Here is a 15,427-nt window from a genome sequence, read left to right as displayed (position 1 = left end):
TGATTCTGTGATTCTATGACTGTCCACTCCTGCACTCCAAAATAAAAATCATGCTTTGGCACTGGTTTACTCTTTGCAATTGATCATGGACCCCCTTCAAAAGAAAGACCTTTCCATACATTCACTATAGAGCCCTGCAAAAAATCACTGTTTCCCAACAAATAGTACAAGTTCCCCTTTTCCTTGACAATGTCCCAAAACACCATCATCTCCTCATGTCATTGTGAGGAACTCTGCTCCTCACATGTGCACTGGCACAACATCTGATGAACAACATCTGTCAGCATAGCAACATGCTTCTATCTGTTCTGAGCATTGGCTAAATGTCTAGAAATCAGCAACTCCTCCACTGGCCCTTCTTGCTGTGCCTCACAGTGGTCACCTGAAAACAAAGTGATTCCTGTTTTTTAATCCCTCCAAAAAACAAGGCTACTGGACCCAGCCTCTCCCCAGGCAAGCCAACACTGCATGCCAATTTGGGATTCAGCAGGTTCACACCACTTTGGAAGAACCAGTTGTTAAAATAGTGCTTGTAAACAACCAGTTGTTAAATTATTTGAATCCCACCACCGGAACCAGTTGTTAAATTATTTGAATCCTACCACTGAGTGCACCTCCTCTTTTAATGGCCATCACAGTAGTTCTTTGGCAATCACTATACTGCACCACATGCCACATTCATAGGGCAGTACTTAGGCATGTCAATGTTTTATCCAATTTAAACCAGCATGATCTCCCCACACCAGCACCAGTCTGCTAACCATGCTGACAGTACACTGAAAAGGTGACTGCACATGGCTAAATAAAAGGCACTTAAAACTATGGATGAGGAATTGAACAGAGCCCTAAAGGTAGAAAAACACATGCAGGGCTGCAGGAGGTATGGACTTTGACATAGTGGGAGGCTGAAACCGACAAGAACAACATGTACGTAATAGTCTATCTTGTCCACTTAACTGTAGATTGTTCCTTGCAAGTAATTTATACAGGTATTATTCTCCATCCATCATGTTTACAACTGCATTCCTTTCCCCGCTCCGGAAGCATTTGTCTATTTGAGGGAGGGGATTATTAGAACTAAAGGACTTAAGTTGTTAGAGGGTTGATGTTGCTTGAGAAACTTCTTAACAGTATGAGCAGTTTGACAATGGAACCAATTACCTGGGGAAGCAGTGGACTTTTCCTCAATAGAGGTTCTTGGGCAGAGTCTGGACAGCTATCAATTTAGGGATACTGTCCTTTGGATTTCTTGCACTGAGCAAAAACTTAAACTAGGTGACCTGTAAACCTCCTCCCAATTCTAGGACTCTATGGCTGAATTTCCAGCTGGCTTTTTAAGGGAGTAAGTAGAGGGCAGTCTAAGCCACACAAATAGCAATACACCTAAAATTCACACACCATGGCACTATTACTGCACACACTTTAACTTTACAAGCTGGGACCGAACTCTGAGAAAACAGACAAGCTTTTTTCTGGATTTTTAGTGAGAAAGCTCATACATCCAAAACCAATTCTGAATTAAGCCCACCATAAGCAAGGACATGGCATCTGCTGGTTCACCCTAAGAACGAATTTATTTTCTGCACTGCTGTCTTGAAAAAGAGATATGCTAGGCTTTTAGTTTCAGGTATGCATCAATGGCATGATCTTGAGCCACACCTTAGTACATACACGAGAGAACAGAGAGAGTGGTCACAGGTAGGCAAACACATACTTCAGATGCCAAGAAAGCATTGAGAGAGGGCGAAAAGGCACTTGGCAGTGCATGCTATCCCCACAAGTTGAGGCAAAGTTCACAAACTGGGGACTGAAATATTTAATTAAGACTGATACATTTACAGAGGAATGCCATTGATGCTCTGTGAACCCCAAACATCAGTCAGTTTGTTGGAATTTTATAGTTGCTCTTGGCTTGGATCCTCTGTAGATTTTCTGCAGGTGTGATAATTTCCTTCCACCTGCAGGCTATTACTTTCTCATCTCCCCCTCCCCCCTCCCACAGCAGCTCCAAATACCCCACAAAATCTTGTTCTGGGGGGCTATACATCAGGAACAGCACAGAGGGACATTTCTTGCTGCCACAAGAGGAAGAAGATAAAAATAAGTCTCACTCTGCAGGCAGAAATTCCTGTGCCTGCACCAATCCTCTGATGCATCCAAGCCATTGTGTCAAGTTCCAGTGGCCTCATTGAGAAAGTAGCAGGATTTCTTATATTAATTCTCTGAATCTTTCCAACATAGTGGCATTGGGTCACCAACCTTCAGGTGTGGCCTGGAGATCTCCCATAATTACAACTGATCTTCAGACTTCAAATATCAATTCTCCCAAAGAAAATAGCTGCTTTGGAGGGTGTGAGGCTTTACAGCATTATATCCCACTGGAGTCCCTCACTTTCCCAAATCTCACCCTCCAAATCTCGGCTTCATCCTCAAATCTCTAGGGATTTCCAAACCTGGAGTTGGTAACTCTGTAAAGTGGTAGAGTTCCGTTTCAGTGAATAGACCAGATGTCAGAATGGGAGGAAAAAGACAAACCAGTCAATATTACAGTATTTGCTGAGGCCATGGAAGATTTCCACATGCACAACAGTCCTTGTGCAATGAGAAGTGCAAAGCTGCCTCCTTCCACTAAGTAAAACTGATTGCATCTCCACTATCTGTTCTGTGTTGACAAGGCACAGAGCTTTGTATTTCTTCCAATACAATCTCAAAGCCATGTTAAATGTAATCACATGAACTATCTATTGAACATTTCATTACTCCAGGTGCACATTGTTATTCCATTAAAAGTTCTATTGAAGCTCTATGCACTGCTTTGGATTGTTCACCCGCTCAGCCACAGAAGCATGCTGGGTAATTGCGAGCCAGTCACAGTTTCCCAGCCTAACTTACCTCACAGGATTTTTGTGAGGTGAAAAAGAGGAGAGACTGATGCAGGCCACTCTGATCTCCCTGGAGCAAGGGTGGGATAAAAAGTTAGCAAATAAATGATCTCTGTTCCACTCATGCATCTTCTGGATCCAACCCTTTGTTTATACAAAATGTGGAAGTTAAGGGAGTCAGGCTGACTGCCCTCAGACAGAGATATAAATCATTTTTATTAATTCATAGACAATTGGAAGCCTGGTTTAATTAGTTGAGTACTGTCATTTCTCCACATGTACCAAAGTGAATATGAGGATATCCAATCCGTGTCAATTGAATTGCAGAACATAAACTGTTCAAAATACCTTTGACTAATAGGCTACACCCAGATCTAGAATAGACACCCAATAGGGTCAGTTTATACAAATGACTTTTTAACATAACAAATAAGTGCATAGAGTCTACTCTTAACAGGCATTCCCCATCTAAAAAGAGTAGTTTTGTAGGTATCTGATTCATAAGAAATGTGGTACTGGACAGTTTTAGAAATTAAGGTTCTTAAACTGGATTGGTCTATAACTTGAATATTCACTGAGTTTTCCTTCAAACATTTCTGATGTGATTGGATTCGTTGCCTGTGATAGCTGTTTTGTGATTGATCCTACTCTCCCATAGCCGCCATTTTGTTGTAACACTCTAACATTCCAAAAATAAGTCAAAGTTCAACATGATTAGAGACACCTGCCATACAGAATGGTATTCCCTTCCCAAATGTTCACAGTCTCAAGCAGAAAGAAATCCAAAAGTGTGTGAAAATACTGAGACCAAAATGTAGACAAACTCTTTGAGTGTGTGTCCAATACAGGTAAAAGAAACTCTTTTAAGGCTATGGTGCTATCCAGAATTTGCATCCCAAATTGATAGGGGAAGACACAAGATGGAAGCCTATGTTTAGGGGGCAACAAAGCAGATGGTAAGGTCTTTAGGAATCAAGTTTTATGTGAGGGTAGAACCATTGAGCTGTTATCCTGGACAAGCCATGTTGAAATGAATGGGAGTTGCCCAACATCATGGAAACGACAGATTACATTGATTCTTCCAAGCTCACTCAATTCTGAGAAAACAGTTTGGGCTGATTCTACTGCACAGATAACAACTGATTTAGTGCTGCAATAGTGAGCCAGGTAGTTATGTTACAAATAAATGGACAGAGAGCTAGTGTGGCATTTCAGCCAGGTGCTTGGGCAGCTGTTTTGCTCTTGTGCGGCTGGTCTCCCTGAACTACCATCTTTTAGTCTGAGCAGGATTGTTATATTCTGGCTAAAACTTTGTCTGAAGACTTGGCCACAGATGATGCTGTGAACAGATCTCCCAGAGATGGTTTTTTCCTTGAAAAATCAAGTAGGCAAGTCACCAGGGAAGGGAGATTCCCCCGTGCCATTTTTCCAGTCTGAATCAGCTCCAGGGATCTGCTATTTGCCCCACTGGACAAACATACAGGTGCTCACATTAGTGTCCCAATAGAGCAAATAGCAGCATCCCCTGTGCCATTTCAGGTTGGGAAAACAACACAGAGAGAAGGTTTCACTCATCACTTTCCTTGTCTCCGTTTTTTTAAATGAAACACTGACCTTCCTAGGCCATGTGAAATTAACCCTCAGTCTTCTGGTCATAAGTACAAAGGCCTGCTAACACTACGAGTATTAACGTTACCTCAAAATGTGCTTATGTACCCAAAGTGTGTTTTGGGTAAAATATGCCCCAGTGGTACTATACAATCTATAGCCCATGGAATACTGTAATTACCATGCTACAGCAGCACAGATTTAAGGTGAGAATTACAACCCCAGGAGTTCTTTGCTGGCTTAGATTACAGTCTGCATTGCAGAAAAACTCCTGCTGCTCTCCCTCCCCACTTACCTGTGATGGCAAAAGCAGAAAAGGATGCTGGGAAATGTAGTTCTCTTAGAGCATCTCATCTCATACTTAGCATGCATCTGTGTCCAGAGAACACTACATGTCTCAGGGTCCACAGGAGGGGTGGAGGCCTCACAGGGCAGCCTTCAGAGAGAGTTATATGCTGCTATGGCAAGTTAGATATGAAGTTGCTTTATACATGGTTATACATGCTTTATACATCTTCCTCAGTTTTCTGACTGGTAGTATCTCTCCACCATCTCAGGTACAGAAACATCTTTCCCAGTATCTGCTATCTGAGGTCCTTTATGGGGAGATGCCAGAGGTTGTAAGTTGACACTCTAAATGCAAAGTGGGGAACCTACCAATGAGCCACAGGTCCTCACAAATTAGTCAATAAGAATGTATTGGGGCAGTGGTGGCGAACTTATGGCACGTATGCCAAAGGTGGCACTCAGAACACTCTCTGTGGGCACGTGCACAGGGAGTTCGTCATGTGGGGGGCAGAAAATCACCCCCCCCCCCACACACACACACACATCTAGGCTGGCCTGGGCTGCTGGGCACGATGTGCGTGCACCGCGGTAAGCAGGGAGGACTCAGCTGGCGGGCCTGGTGCCTGTGCTCTGGGTGGCTGCTGCCCAAGGGGGTGGCAGAGACAGAGGAGGCAGAGATGCTAGAGAGGCACAGAGCGGTGCGCATGGGACTTGCTGGAGGCTAGAGCAAGCTGGCCCCTGCTCAAGCGGGTGGAGCAGGGGCAGAGGGGGGGCGGAGGCGCTGGAGCAGCACAGGGCAGAGCGGCGAGTGCACACAGGACTTGCTGGAGGCTGGAGCAGGCTGGCTGCTGCTGCTCAAGAGGTTGAACAAACAAAACATGTGCCTTTCCAAACACCGGGGGAAACGCTCAAACGCAAGTTTTTTGCCACCTGGGCAGATCAAGCCTAGGGAGGAGGAACTGATATGCATTTAGGATTTTTTTTAAAAGCACACCAAGGTCTTTGCTAGAACTGCTTTTATTAATCTATTCCTGTTGCATTTTTGTGAGAAGTCAAGTGCTGTGATGACATGTGAAGGAAAAACCGCAGATCAGATGGCTGCTCCACCAATTTAGCTTTCCTGAAGCTATCCCACCCCTCGCACAGCATTCTTGCTTAGGATTGCCTTCCTTGACTGCCTTTTTACTTCTATTTTGTGGTGGGGGTTTATTGGGTTTCAGAAAGCGAAAGTTTTACTTCCCTCTCCCCACACACCCCTCCTCCTTCTCCTGCCATGCCCCCAGTGTAATAATAGTGTAATTATTTCAGGGAGGTTATTAGCATTAAACCTAAGACCTAATTTTGGGGAAGCAGTGTAGGTAACCCTGTTAAGCGCTGTTAAACCCCACTGATTTTCATGGGAAGAACTAAAGCGTGATTCTTTACCTGGGAGTAAACTCGGTTGCTGGCAATGGGGCTTGCTTCTGAGTAAACCCTCCTAGGGTCGTGATTCACCCCTTTCAAAGAGTTGCACGGTTGCTTTAAAGCAAAGCCACCAAATACCACCAAGCTTACTCCTGAGTAACATGCACCTCAGAGCCAACCGTTTTTTTCTAAGCTAAAACCTCAGTATTCAGGTTAAATTGCCATGTTGGCACTTCACGATAAATAAGTGGGTTTTGGGTTGCAGTTTGGGCACTTGGTCTCGAAAAGGTTCACCATCACTGGATTGGGGAAAGTGGGGAGCAGCAGAGTCCAGAGATTCTCAAGGGATTTGCTCCTTCTCACACTCCTGATAACATCATTGGACGCATGACATGTTTCATATGTTAAAACTGGTCTCCGTGTGGAGGAGGGGAAAACAAGTTATTTTCCAGTGGGGGGAATTGTTTGGGTTATTGTGCCCTATTTCAAATGAAAGCACCAACATCACATGCAGCAACTTTGCGACAATTTAGCTATACACAGTCATGGGTAACTGTTTCCGACTTTTGCAGAGCGCTCAGTGTTTGATAGCAATCTCACCACCTTGCTGATGGGCCACAAAAGCTGGATCTTGTTTTCAGCTAAACTGAAGCAGAGTCTGGCCATGTAACAAACTCTTCACTCTCAGGTTGTTCTTGAAATTTCCTCCTAAGTTGTTCTGGGTCAATCTTCTGGACGATGAGAACAATCTCAGTCTGTGTATGACTTGACTGACTTGGGTGTGTAAGAAAATACCTTTAGCATGTTGCAGGGTAAATCACCCGGATTGGTTTTACTTGATTTTCAACTTGCTATTAGCGGTTCATGTTTCTCAGGGAGTGGCAAAAATTGGGAGGGGTAAAACAGGTTCAAGTGCATTTTACTGTCAAGTTGAAGATACAAGGTTTAATTCACACTAAACAACTACGAATGCTAATGAAATGAACTGTGTCTTGCCCACACCTGTATTTTACCTCAAAATGGGCCCCTGTTGTCTAATTCTCTGCTACCAGGAAATGTGTCTTTCAAACTGCTCCTTTTAATAGCCTCTACTAAGTGTAATTTTCAATAAGATGTACAGTAAGTAATGTGTCAGCCAAGTAGGAGAGACGTTTTGAGCAACTCCAAGCTACTTGAAAGTAATGCTGTTTATTTCTACCTTTCTTTTTAAGAGAATTTGTGACTTGCTTATGTACAATATTCTTAACGCAAATTATAAAACAAGAGAATGTTGAAATCAAGAATATAGGTACAATTTGAAAGATACCAGATACTACAACCATAAAGAGTAAAACCACTGGGATAAAATCACAGTCACTATACCCAAAATAAATCTCCTCTGAAACTTTAATAAATTTCAGGACTTTTTTTTTAAAAAAAAGTAGAAACAAGATGACAGATCGTACAGGTCTCAACCAGTAACTAGTTCCAAAAACTTCAGCCACAACTGAGAAATCATACTTGCTCTTACCTTCAGTTCTCAATGGTGGATTCCGCACAGCAAATGCATAACAAGTTGCAGTCAGTACTATAAAGGAACTCATTTTCCATTTTTCCCATTCACATGCCTGGGGTGGAAGCAGTGATCGGAGCCCATGGAAACAATCTGGGTTGCTTTCGTGCCCTCACATGGAGATGCTTCACTTTTAATTTTTTGAATGTCCTTCAATACATGCGTAGCTGTGCAGGCATACAAAAATGAACTCCCATGGTCATGCCGATTGTCCCACAATACAATCAGCTGCAACCTCTGGCCTGGCCATTTGCGTGGGCGCGGCTCCAACCCAGGATTTTGAAAAAGAAACGCTGATTTAGCAATTTTTGAAAATTCCAGGTTGAGGGAAATAAAATGGGACAAACCTGTGTGAAGCCCCCCCCCCTCCCCAGTTTGTATTGCACTCTGCACCTGTTATATTTACCCTGTGTGGAAACCACCAATGAGTGGGAAGGTTCATATGAAGGAAGTTGCACCCTCTTGTATACTAGGGACGCCAATGGTATAAAACAGGTTAGATAATAATCAGTGGTCTGAATTTAGCCCAGAAGCAAACTGGCAACCATAAATTCATAGTGTTAAATGTATAACACTAAAAACTAACTGTCACATACTGAACTACTTGAAGCTTCTGAACTACCAACAAACACAGCAATTTCTAACAAAGCACCAGGGAGGTCACCGGGACAAATTTTCCAACTGGCTTCCATTAATTACAAACAAAATTGAGGAAATTGGCATTTCTATTGAATCCTTGGGTGTGTTGTCCCATGCTGAAGCCTACAACAGTTTGAAAGAAAGATTACTAGAAACAGAATCTCAAAAACTATTTGCAGCAGCATTCAAAACATGTTCACCCCTTAGCTTCTCGATACCTCTTAAACAGGGATGCATAGCAGATTATATATGCATAATGCTGAACCCTACCCTTAGGAGAGCTATATCGTTGGATAGATTCAATGTTCTGCCTTCAGCACTGCTACCGTAGATGGTAGATTTAAAAAAATAAAGGGCGCAAGAGATTCTGCTCCTGTAATTCTAATCAACTGGAAACTTTAACCCATTCCCTCTTCTATGGCACTAAATATGAGAGAAGTAGGGGAAAATATGCAAATGTTCTTCCCTTGATCTGTGACAGGATTTCAGATACTCAAAAGATCTTATACTAGCTAAATAACCCTGATCTTGCAGTTTGTGAATTGGTGGCCAAGTTTTTACTACTAATTATACACCCTAAAGGATAGTTCTGTTTTTTAACTTTGTTGTGTCACTCTGTTATTAAGAGATTCTTTATTATTATTCTCTGGTTTTAAATCTGCTTTTTGTATTTTACCTGTATTGTCTTATATGCCAATACAGGCTTGGTGCACAAGGCATTGCAGAAAACGGCTGCTTTGAAGGGTGGACTCTAAGGCAAACCACATCATTTTCTTCAAGCCATTTTTCTGTTAAGCCAGCCAGGCCAATTTCTCCTTCCTGCAATATCTCATAGAGATGGGCATTTTTGCCTTTTACTGATCTGGCATTGCACAATATTAATGTAGGCGTGGAGGAAATAGGGCTCTTTTTTAAGCAACTCTTGGGATACAACGGAGGTTAGATAGGCAGTGAACATCCTTGCCAAACACTGGTATCTATGATAAATCTCCCAAATCTGATTCAGTGTAGCCCCCCGCTCTGAATAATTCTGCTGCCCAACCCCTCTCTAAAAGTACAGCTAATGATAAATTCTAAGTGGCAGCTTACTAGCTGTCCGTCTTTAATGCTAATCTGACAGGAATTTTCCTTCAAACACTGTAAACAATAATTGCAATTTTATTTTAGGTGCACATTCTACGCCTGGGAGACAAATAGGCATCTATTGTATTTTAAAGTGCAGATCACCGTGGCTTTCAAAGTCTCCTCAGTTTCAAAAGAGAAAGCAATTAGCTGGTAGCTAAACTCTAAAAAAGCCAATGTGAGTATGACATTAGTGTGGAAAAACATTGATTTCTGAAACTCCACACAAATCCCAAATTTGGTGTTTCACAGTAATTCTAAAAAATCAGTATTGATGGACTTAATTACACATTTATTTATTTATTTTTGAGGCTTTTAGACCGCCCCATCCCCAGTGGGCTCTGGGCGGTGTACAACAGATAAAAACAATAATACAGAGTTATTAAAACATTAAAAGGAAGCAACAGTTAAATAATAGTTATCAAAAAAAAAAATAAGGATATGAGTGGGTCCAGCATCCTAATTTTAAAATTAGGATGACGCTGTATTCGGCTGTGGTTAATTCCTGAAGAGGTTACAAAAAGAAGTCCAGTGGCACTTCAACTTTTTGTATTTTGTTATAATACACTAACATAGCTACACCACTGGAAAACAAGATCACTAACTAAACAGAGGTGACTTCTGTAGTAGCTTCTATGGTAAGGTGAGGAATGCAAGTCCAGACTTTCAGTTGCAAGAGAGGAAAGTAACTGGCAATTCTGTGGGGGTGATGGTGCCTTGGAGAACACAAATAGGGATTTCCCCAAACACATACCCTTCATACTTCCTTCCTGATGCCCCTAAGCCAAGGCAGGTAGAGACGCCTTTGTTTTCAGCCACCCCGCTTGAGCAAGGAATAGATTTTCCAGATTCCTAGTCTTTTTTCTTCTTTTTTTCACTCTAGCCCAATCCCACAAGTGGGTTTTGAAAGGACATTAAAACATGGTGGGCTGAATCTAAAAGGTATGTAAATCTCCATCCCCCCCTTTTTTTGCAGCTTCTGGTGTAGTGGTTAAGGTGTCGGATTAAGATCTGGGAACTTGGAAACTTGCTGGGTGACTTTGGGCCAGTCATACTTTCTCAGCCTCGACCCTGCCAAGTACTTGGATGGGAGACCTCCAAGGAATGCCAGAGGAGTGACATGGAGGCAGTTGTGTAGCTATAATGGGGACAACCAGGGACAAATGCCCGAGCGCCCCCTGGTGAGTAATGTGGGGAACGGAAAATCACCCCACACACTTATGACCTGCCCACCACACACTCCTGGCAGGCCTCGGCCAATTAGGCTGAGCAAGAGGGGGCGGGCTGGCCAGGCCATCAGCTAACCTGGAGGCTGGAGCCTGGGCTGCGTGGTGCCGGCTCAGTTAAGTAGGTGTGGAGGTGTAGCTACCACAGGGCGTGGGGGGCAGGGTGTGTGTAGGTACCATGGGACGCGGGAGGCGCCATTTTGCCCCGGGCACCATTTTGTTCCGCTACACCTCTGCATGGAGGCAGGCAATGGCAAACCACCTCTGAATGTCTCTTCACTTAAAAACCCTATGGGGTTGCCATAAGTCAGTTGAGACTTGATAGCAAAACACACATGTACACTAGGTATTCCCAGATGGACCACCTGTATAGCTGATGGCAGCTTATGAAAGGGTTTAATTAGTCTCAGGTTGTAATATTCCTGCCATATTAAATGGTTAATAAGCCCACCCAATCTCAATAAATGAACTACAATAGAATACTGTTAGATTTGAACCCTGCATGCTTACTTGGAAGTCAAAACTACTGAAACCAATATCATGAATAAATTAGGAACTCTTTTATAATTGTGACCTATACTGTTATTTTATTATGCAGTTCGCAGACAGCCTTAATATCACTATATAAAATGTGGAGCAATCGGTCTTTCTTGATACAGCATGCTAAATGAAATCTCACAAGTGAAGAACTACAAAACATGTTCCCCAAACTAAACAGGAGATTCTGAATTGTGTTCTGCTGAAGGCAGAGTATTTTTAAACATACCTATTTCTAAATCAAAAGTTATGGATGAAAGATGACCATATCTACAAAACAGCAGCAATGTCACTATTTGTTGGATTCATCCAAAGCGCAGAAATCTCCTTTTAGCGTAATTTATAGAGTGAGCCACTAGATGGAAGCAAAGGAGGAAAAATAAAAAAATTTCTTAGTCACTATTCATCCCTGCCAGGATTTGTCTGTAGTGACTTCTGGAAATGAAATGGGTACTTTGTTCAGTCATGGCATAATATTAATAACAGAGTGGAGCTATTAATTAAAGGATGTTTTTAAAAAGGTTGATGAAAAAGATCCAGGATGATGTTAGGAAAAAGAGCATTATTGTTCTTTAATTACAACTGATGTAATGATCATTATATGAATCTTCCTTTAGAAACTTGGACTACTTTTTAAAAATAAGTGACACCCTTCTAATACTTTAGTGGATTTACATGGATGTGACTCTGTTTAAGACTGCACCATTTGTACTCTGGGTCACCCCCCTTTTTTAACTAGGGTGGTCAACTTTTGAATGGGTGCTTAATATAACAGCTGTTTGATGCGTAGCAATCAGCAGAGAATACTATCTCCATACAATATTCCTGCACATATTGTAAAAGGCACAAGAACAAACCAAGCCAATTTTTATTGACATTTGGTGTTTGAACCATTTACAGAATTCTGTTATCATATTGCAGCCACAAGAGATCCTGGGCTTTCTGGAGATTGTTTATTGGTTTATTTGGAATCCTTTATAGGCTACTTTTCCAGAGATCTACTCCAAGTGGCTCACAAAGTAAAAACAATTAAGTTTAACAACTTCCAGAAGGGGCCTAGAGTTAGGTTAGCCAAGCTCCAGGAGGGACCGGGAGATCTCCTGGAATTACAGTTAATCTTCAGACTACATAGATCAATTCCCCTACAGAAAATGGCTGTGTTGGAAAAGGTATTCTTTGGAATTATGCCCAACAAGGTCCCTAGATGCCGCCCTCAAATCTACAGGAATTTTCCAACCTGGAGTTGGCAAACCCAGAATTACAATTGATCTCCAGACTACAAAAATCTGGACTTCTGGAGGAAATAGCTGGAGGGCGGACCTATGGTATCACATCCCTGCTGAGTACCCCCCCCCCTCCCTAAACACCACTGCCCCCAAATCTGTTAAGTGGAGTTGATTTTGGTTCTTCTTCCTATATTAATGTCATGTAACAGCTTAAGCCCTGTGAGCTCTCTTTAAAAAAATTCTTCCAAAAATAGCTAGCAACTGAAATTTAAGGCTGAGTCTCCTAATGCATTAGGTTAAGATCTCAGAAAACCCTCTCTTAAAATAGCATTAGAGCGACATGTGAGATTTTATATAGCTAGTAGGAGCCAACAGTCTGAATACCCTAGCCAACTGCTGCAGCCATTTCTTTACTGTCAGCTAATGAGACGCTTTCTCTGCAGGCTGACCCTTTCCTCTAGAGAATGAGCACAGAACCAACATAATGATTCAGAACACGATGACATCAATCCTCCACCCCCCCTTTTCCAATCCATCCTTTCAATTAGTGCTGCAAAAAATGGCATTTGTTCAAGATCAAAAGCGCATCTCAGGCAACAGAAAGAAGCACACGGTTCCCTAGTGAGCTGCTATCCTGTACTAAAGATAAAATATGGGATGGAAGAAAATGCTACTGAAACAATGGATACAGGAAAAATAACCAATGAAATATTATTATCAAATTTAAAATGTAAATACATTTTGCTTTAAAATAGAGTTGACTGTACTAATCCCGTGGTCCTTCACACAGTATGCATGCAGCTACACAGTAAACCCGTATCATGATGACAGCTTGTAGGGTTGCCAATCTCCAGGTGGGAATCCACCACAATGAAAATGTGGGAGGGAGGTGCACCAATAGATGAAACAATAAATGTAACACTGCACCAATTATGCTTAAAGTACTATTGTGCCATATATCTACTAACATTAAAGGTTCTTGGCATAAAACACCATTTCAAGTTTTTTAAATTTCATTTATTAGCTTATTGTCTGGCACACATAAATTGGATGACCACACTGCTTAACAATCAAAAACAAATTAGGATATATACTCTCCTTTGCATACATCAAATGGACAAACTTAGCACTCCATTACATTAAAGAATCCATTACGTTAAAGAATCCAACTCACAAGTTATAGCAATGACAAAATGCTTATAAACGGAAGCTGTTTGGGCTCTAACTGGTGCTGAATTATTTTAAGGGACCACGCTCTATTCAGTGAGCTGCAGAATAACAAGCCCTATATTCTGAGAATTTTTGTGGGCTATCTACCTCCGGTTAGGTATGATTTTGTACATTTTTTGATGTAACGGAGTATTAAGTTTGTACATTTGATGTATACAGAGGAGAGTATATATCCCAATTTGCTTTTGATGTAAGTGGATGTTAAGCAGTGTGGTCATTCAATTTATGTGTGCCAGACAATAAGCTAATATATGAGATTTAAAAAACCTGAAATAGTGATTTATACAAACAACCTTTAATGTTAGTAGATATATGGTACAACAGTACTTTAAGAATAATTAATGCAGTGTTACATTTATCGTTTCATCAACCTCCAGGTGTCGCCTGGAGTTCTTCCAAAATTACAACCGGTCTCCAAAGTAAAGATCAGTTCCCCTGAAGAACACAGCAGCTTTGGAAGGTAGACTCTGTGGTATCACATCCCCACAACATTGCACCACCTTCAAATCTCCTGGAAGTCTGCCATTTCAGAATCGGAAATCCTAGTGCCAAGTAATGAGGAGAATCTTACCAGAGTTCTGCACCTGATAGGAAAATTGTCCCTACCACTAGGCAGCATTGACCACCTAGTTTTGCATACATACCAATGATCCTTGTGATGCCTGTGGGCTCTCCAGAGGAACTGATGTGTTTCCTGGGGCCCACTTACTTTTTGTCAAAGTAAAGAGAAAATCCTGACACTCTTGCATGTCTGTGAAGTAGGAGGTCTATGGAAACAGTTGCCTCCATCATAGGCGGACACTTGGCTTTGAACCCCCTAACTGGGAAACTTTTCAACATTATTTGACAGGACCCAGCCATCATGGCAGTCATTTTGTTGTCTTACCAGCCTACAGCAGCCATTTAGTTATGGCACTCCCTGCCTGTTCTTAAAATTAGCAAGTCTGGTATCATTTGGTCTACACCACCACTTGGCAAATGACCATCTGTATTTGCCCAGAGATAGGTTTTTACTTGGGTGCCACACAGCAGCATGCCACAAAATTTTACAGTCAAGGGACCAAGATAGGCCCCTAAGACTATGGCCACACCTCTGGGGCCCAGAGTGCCCCAGCATGTCTGCCTGAGAGCAGATTTTATCTTCCCACATCCATTTTATTTGCCAGCACATCAATATTGTCATAGTTAGTCATTGTCAGGGGTTTGGTGCTTGCTTACCCGTGCTTATGGGTTTCTTACTGATATCATTGTCAAAACCAAGAAAAAATAACATATTTTGTGTCTGTCAATGCATTGAGAAAATCCCCCCCCCCCCCCCGGTCAAAAGAACAAAACCTTCCTTTTGCTTATATGGTCTTATTAAATATACCCTGATAAATGATGCAAAGCTTCAATTAATGAACCAATTAATTGGCTCGGACAGGGAAGCTGAACTGTAAACAGGTGAAAAGCCATAAAAAGGGAGGGGAAGAATAAAATACCCAATGATTGGATTGCTTTAAATTCAGACTAGCTAGCATTCATGAGCAGGCGGAAGTTCACCCAGAGTACTTAGCTGTCAGGCACTGATTAAATATGACTCATCCTTCACAGCTGGAATGAACAGAACCTGATATTACACCAGTCTACTGAATGACACCTTGCAAAAAGCACAGACCAGAATGAAAAAGGTGCCCAAGAGACATCTTACAGGACAAAGGCAGCTTAAGGCCA

General features: G+C 42.0%; 1 protein-coding gene across 1 annotated transcript in view; it reads right to left on the bottom strand.

Annotated features, from left to right (window-relative positions):
* Positions 1–15,427, bottom strand: part of SCEL (sciellin) — a 108,433-nt gene that overhangs the window by 84,967 nt on the left and 8,039 nt on the right. The window lies entirely within an intron of this gene.

Source organism: Sphaerodactylus townsendi, linkage group LG04 (genome assembly GCF_021028975.2).
Source record: "Sphaerodactylus townsendi isolate TG3544 linkage group LG04, MPM_Stown_v2.3, whole genome shotgun sequence".
In the NCBI taxonomy this organism is placed as follows: domain Eukaryota; kingdom Metazoa; phylum Chordata; class Lepidosauria; order Squamata; family Sphaerodactylidae; genus Sphaerodactylus; species Sphaerodactylus townsendi.
The sequence above is the reverse complement of the archived record's forward strand: the minus strand, read 5'-3'. Positions and strand labels throughout refer to the sequence as shown.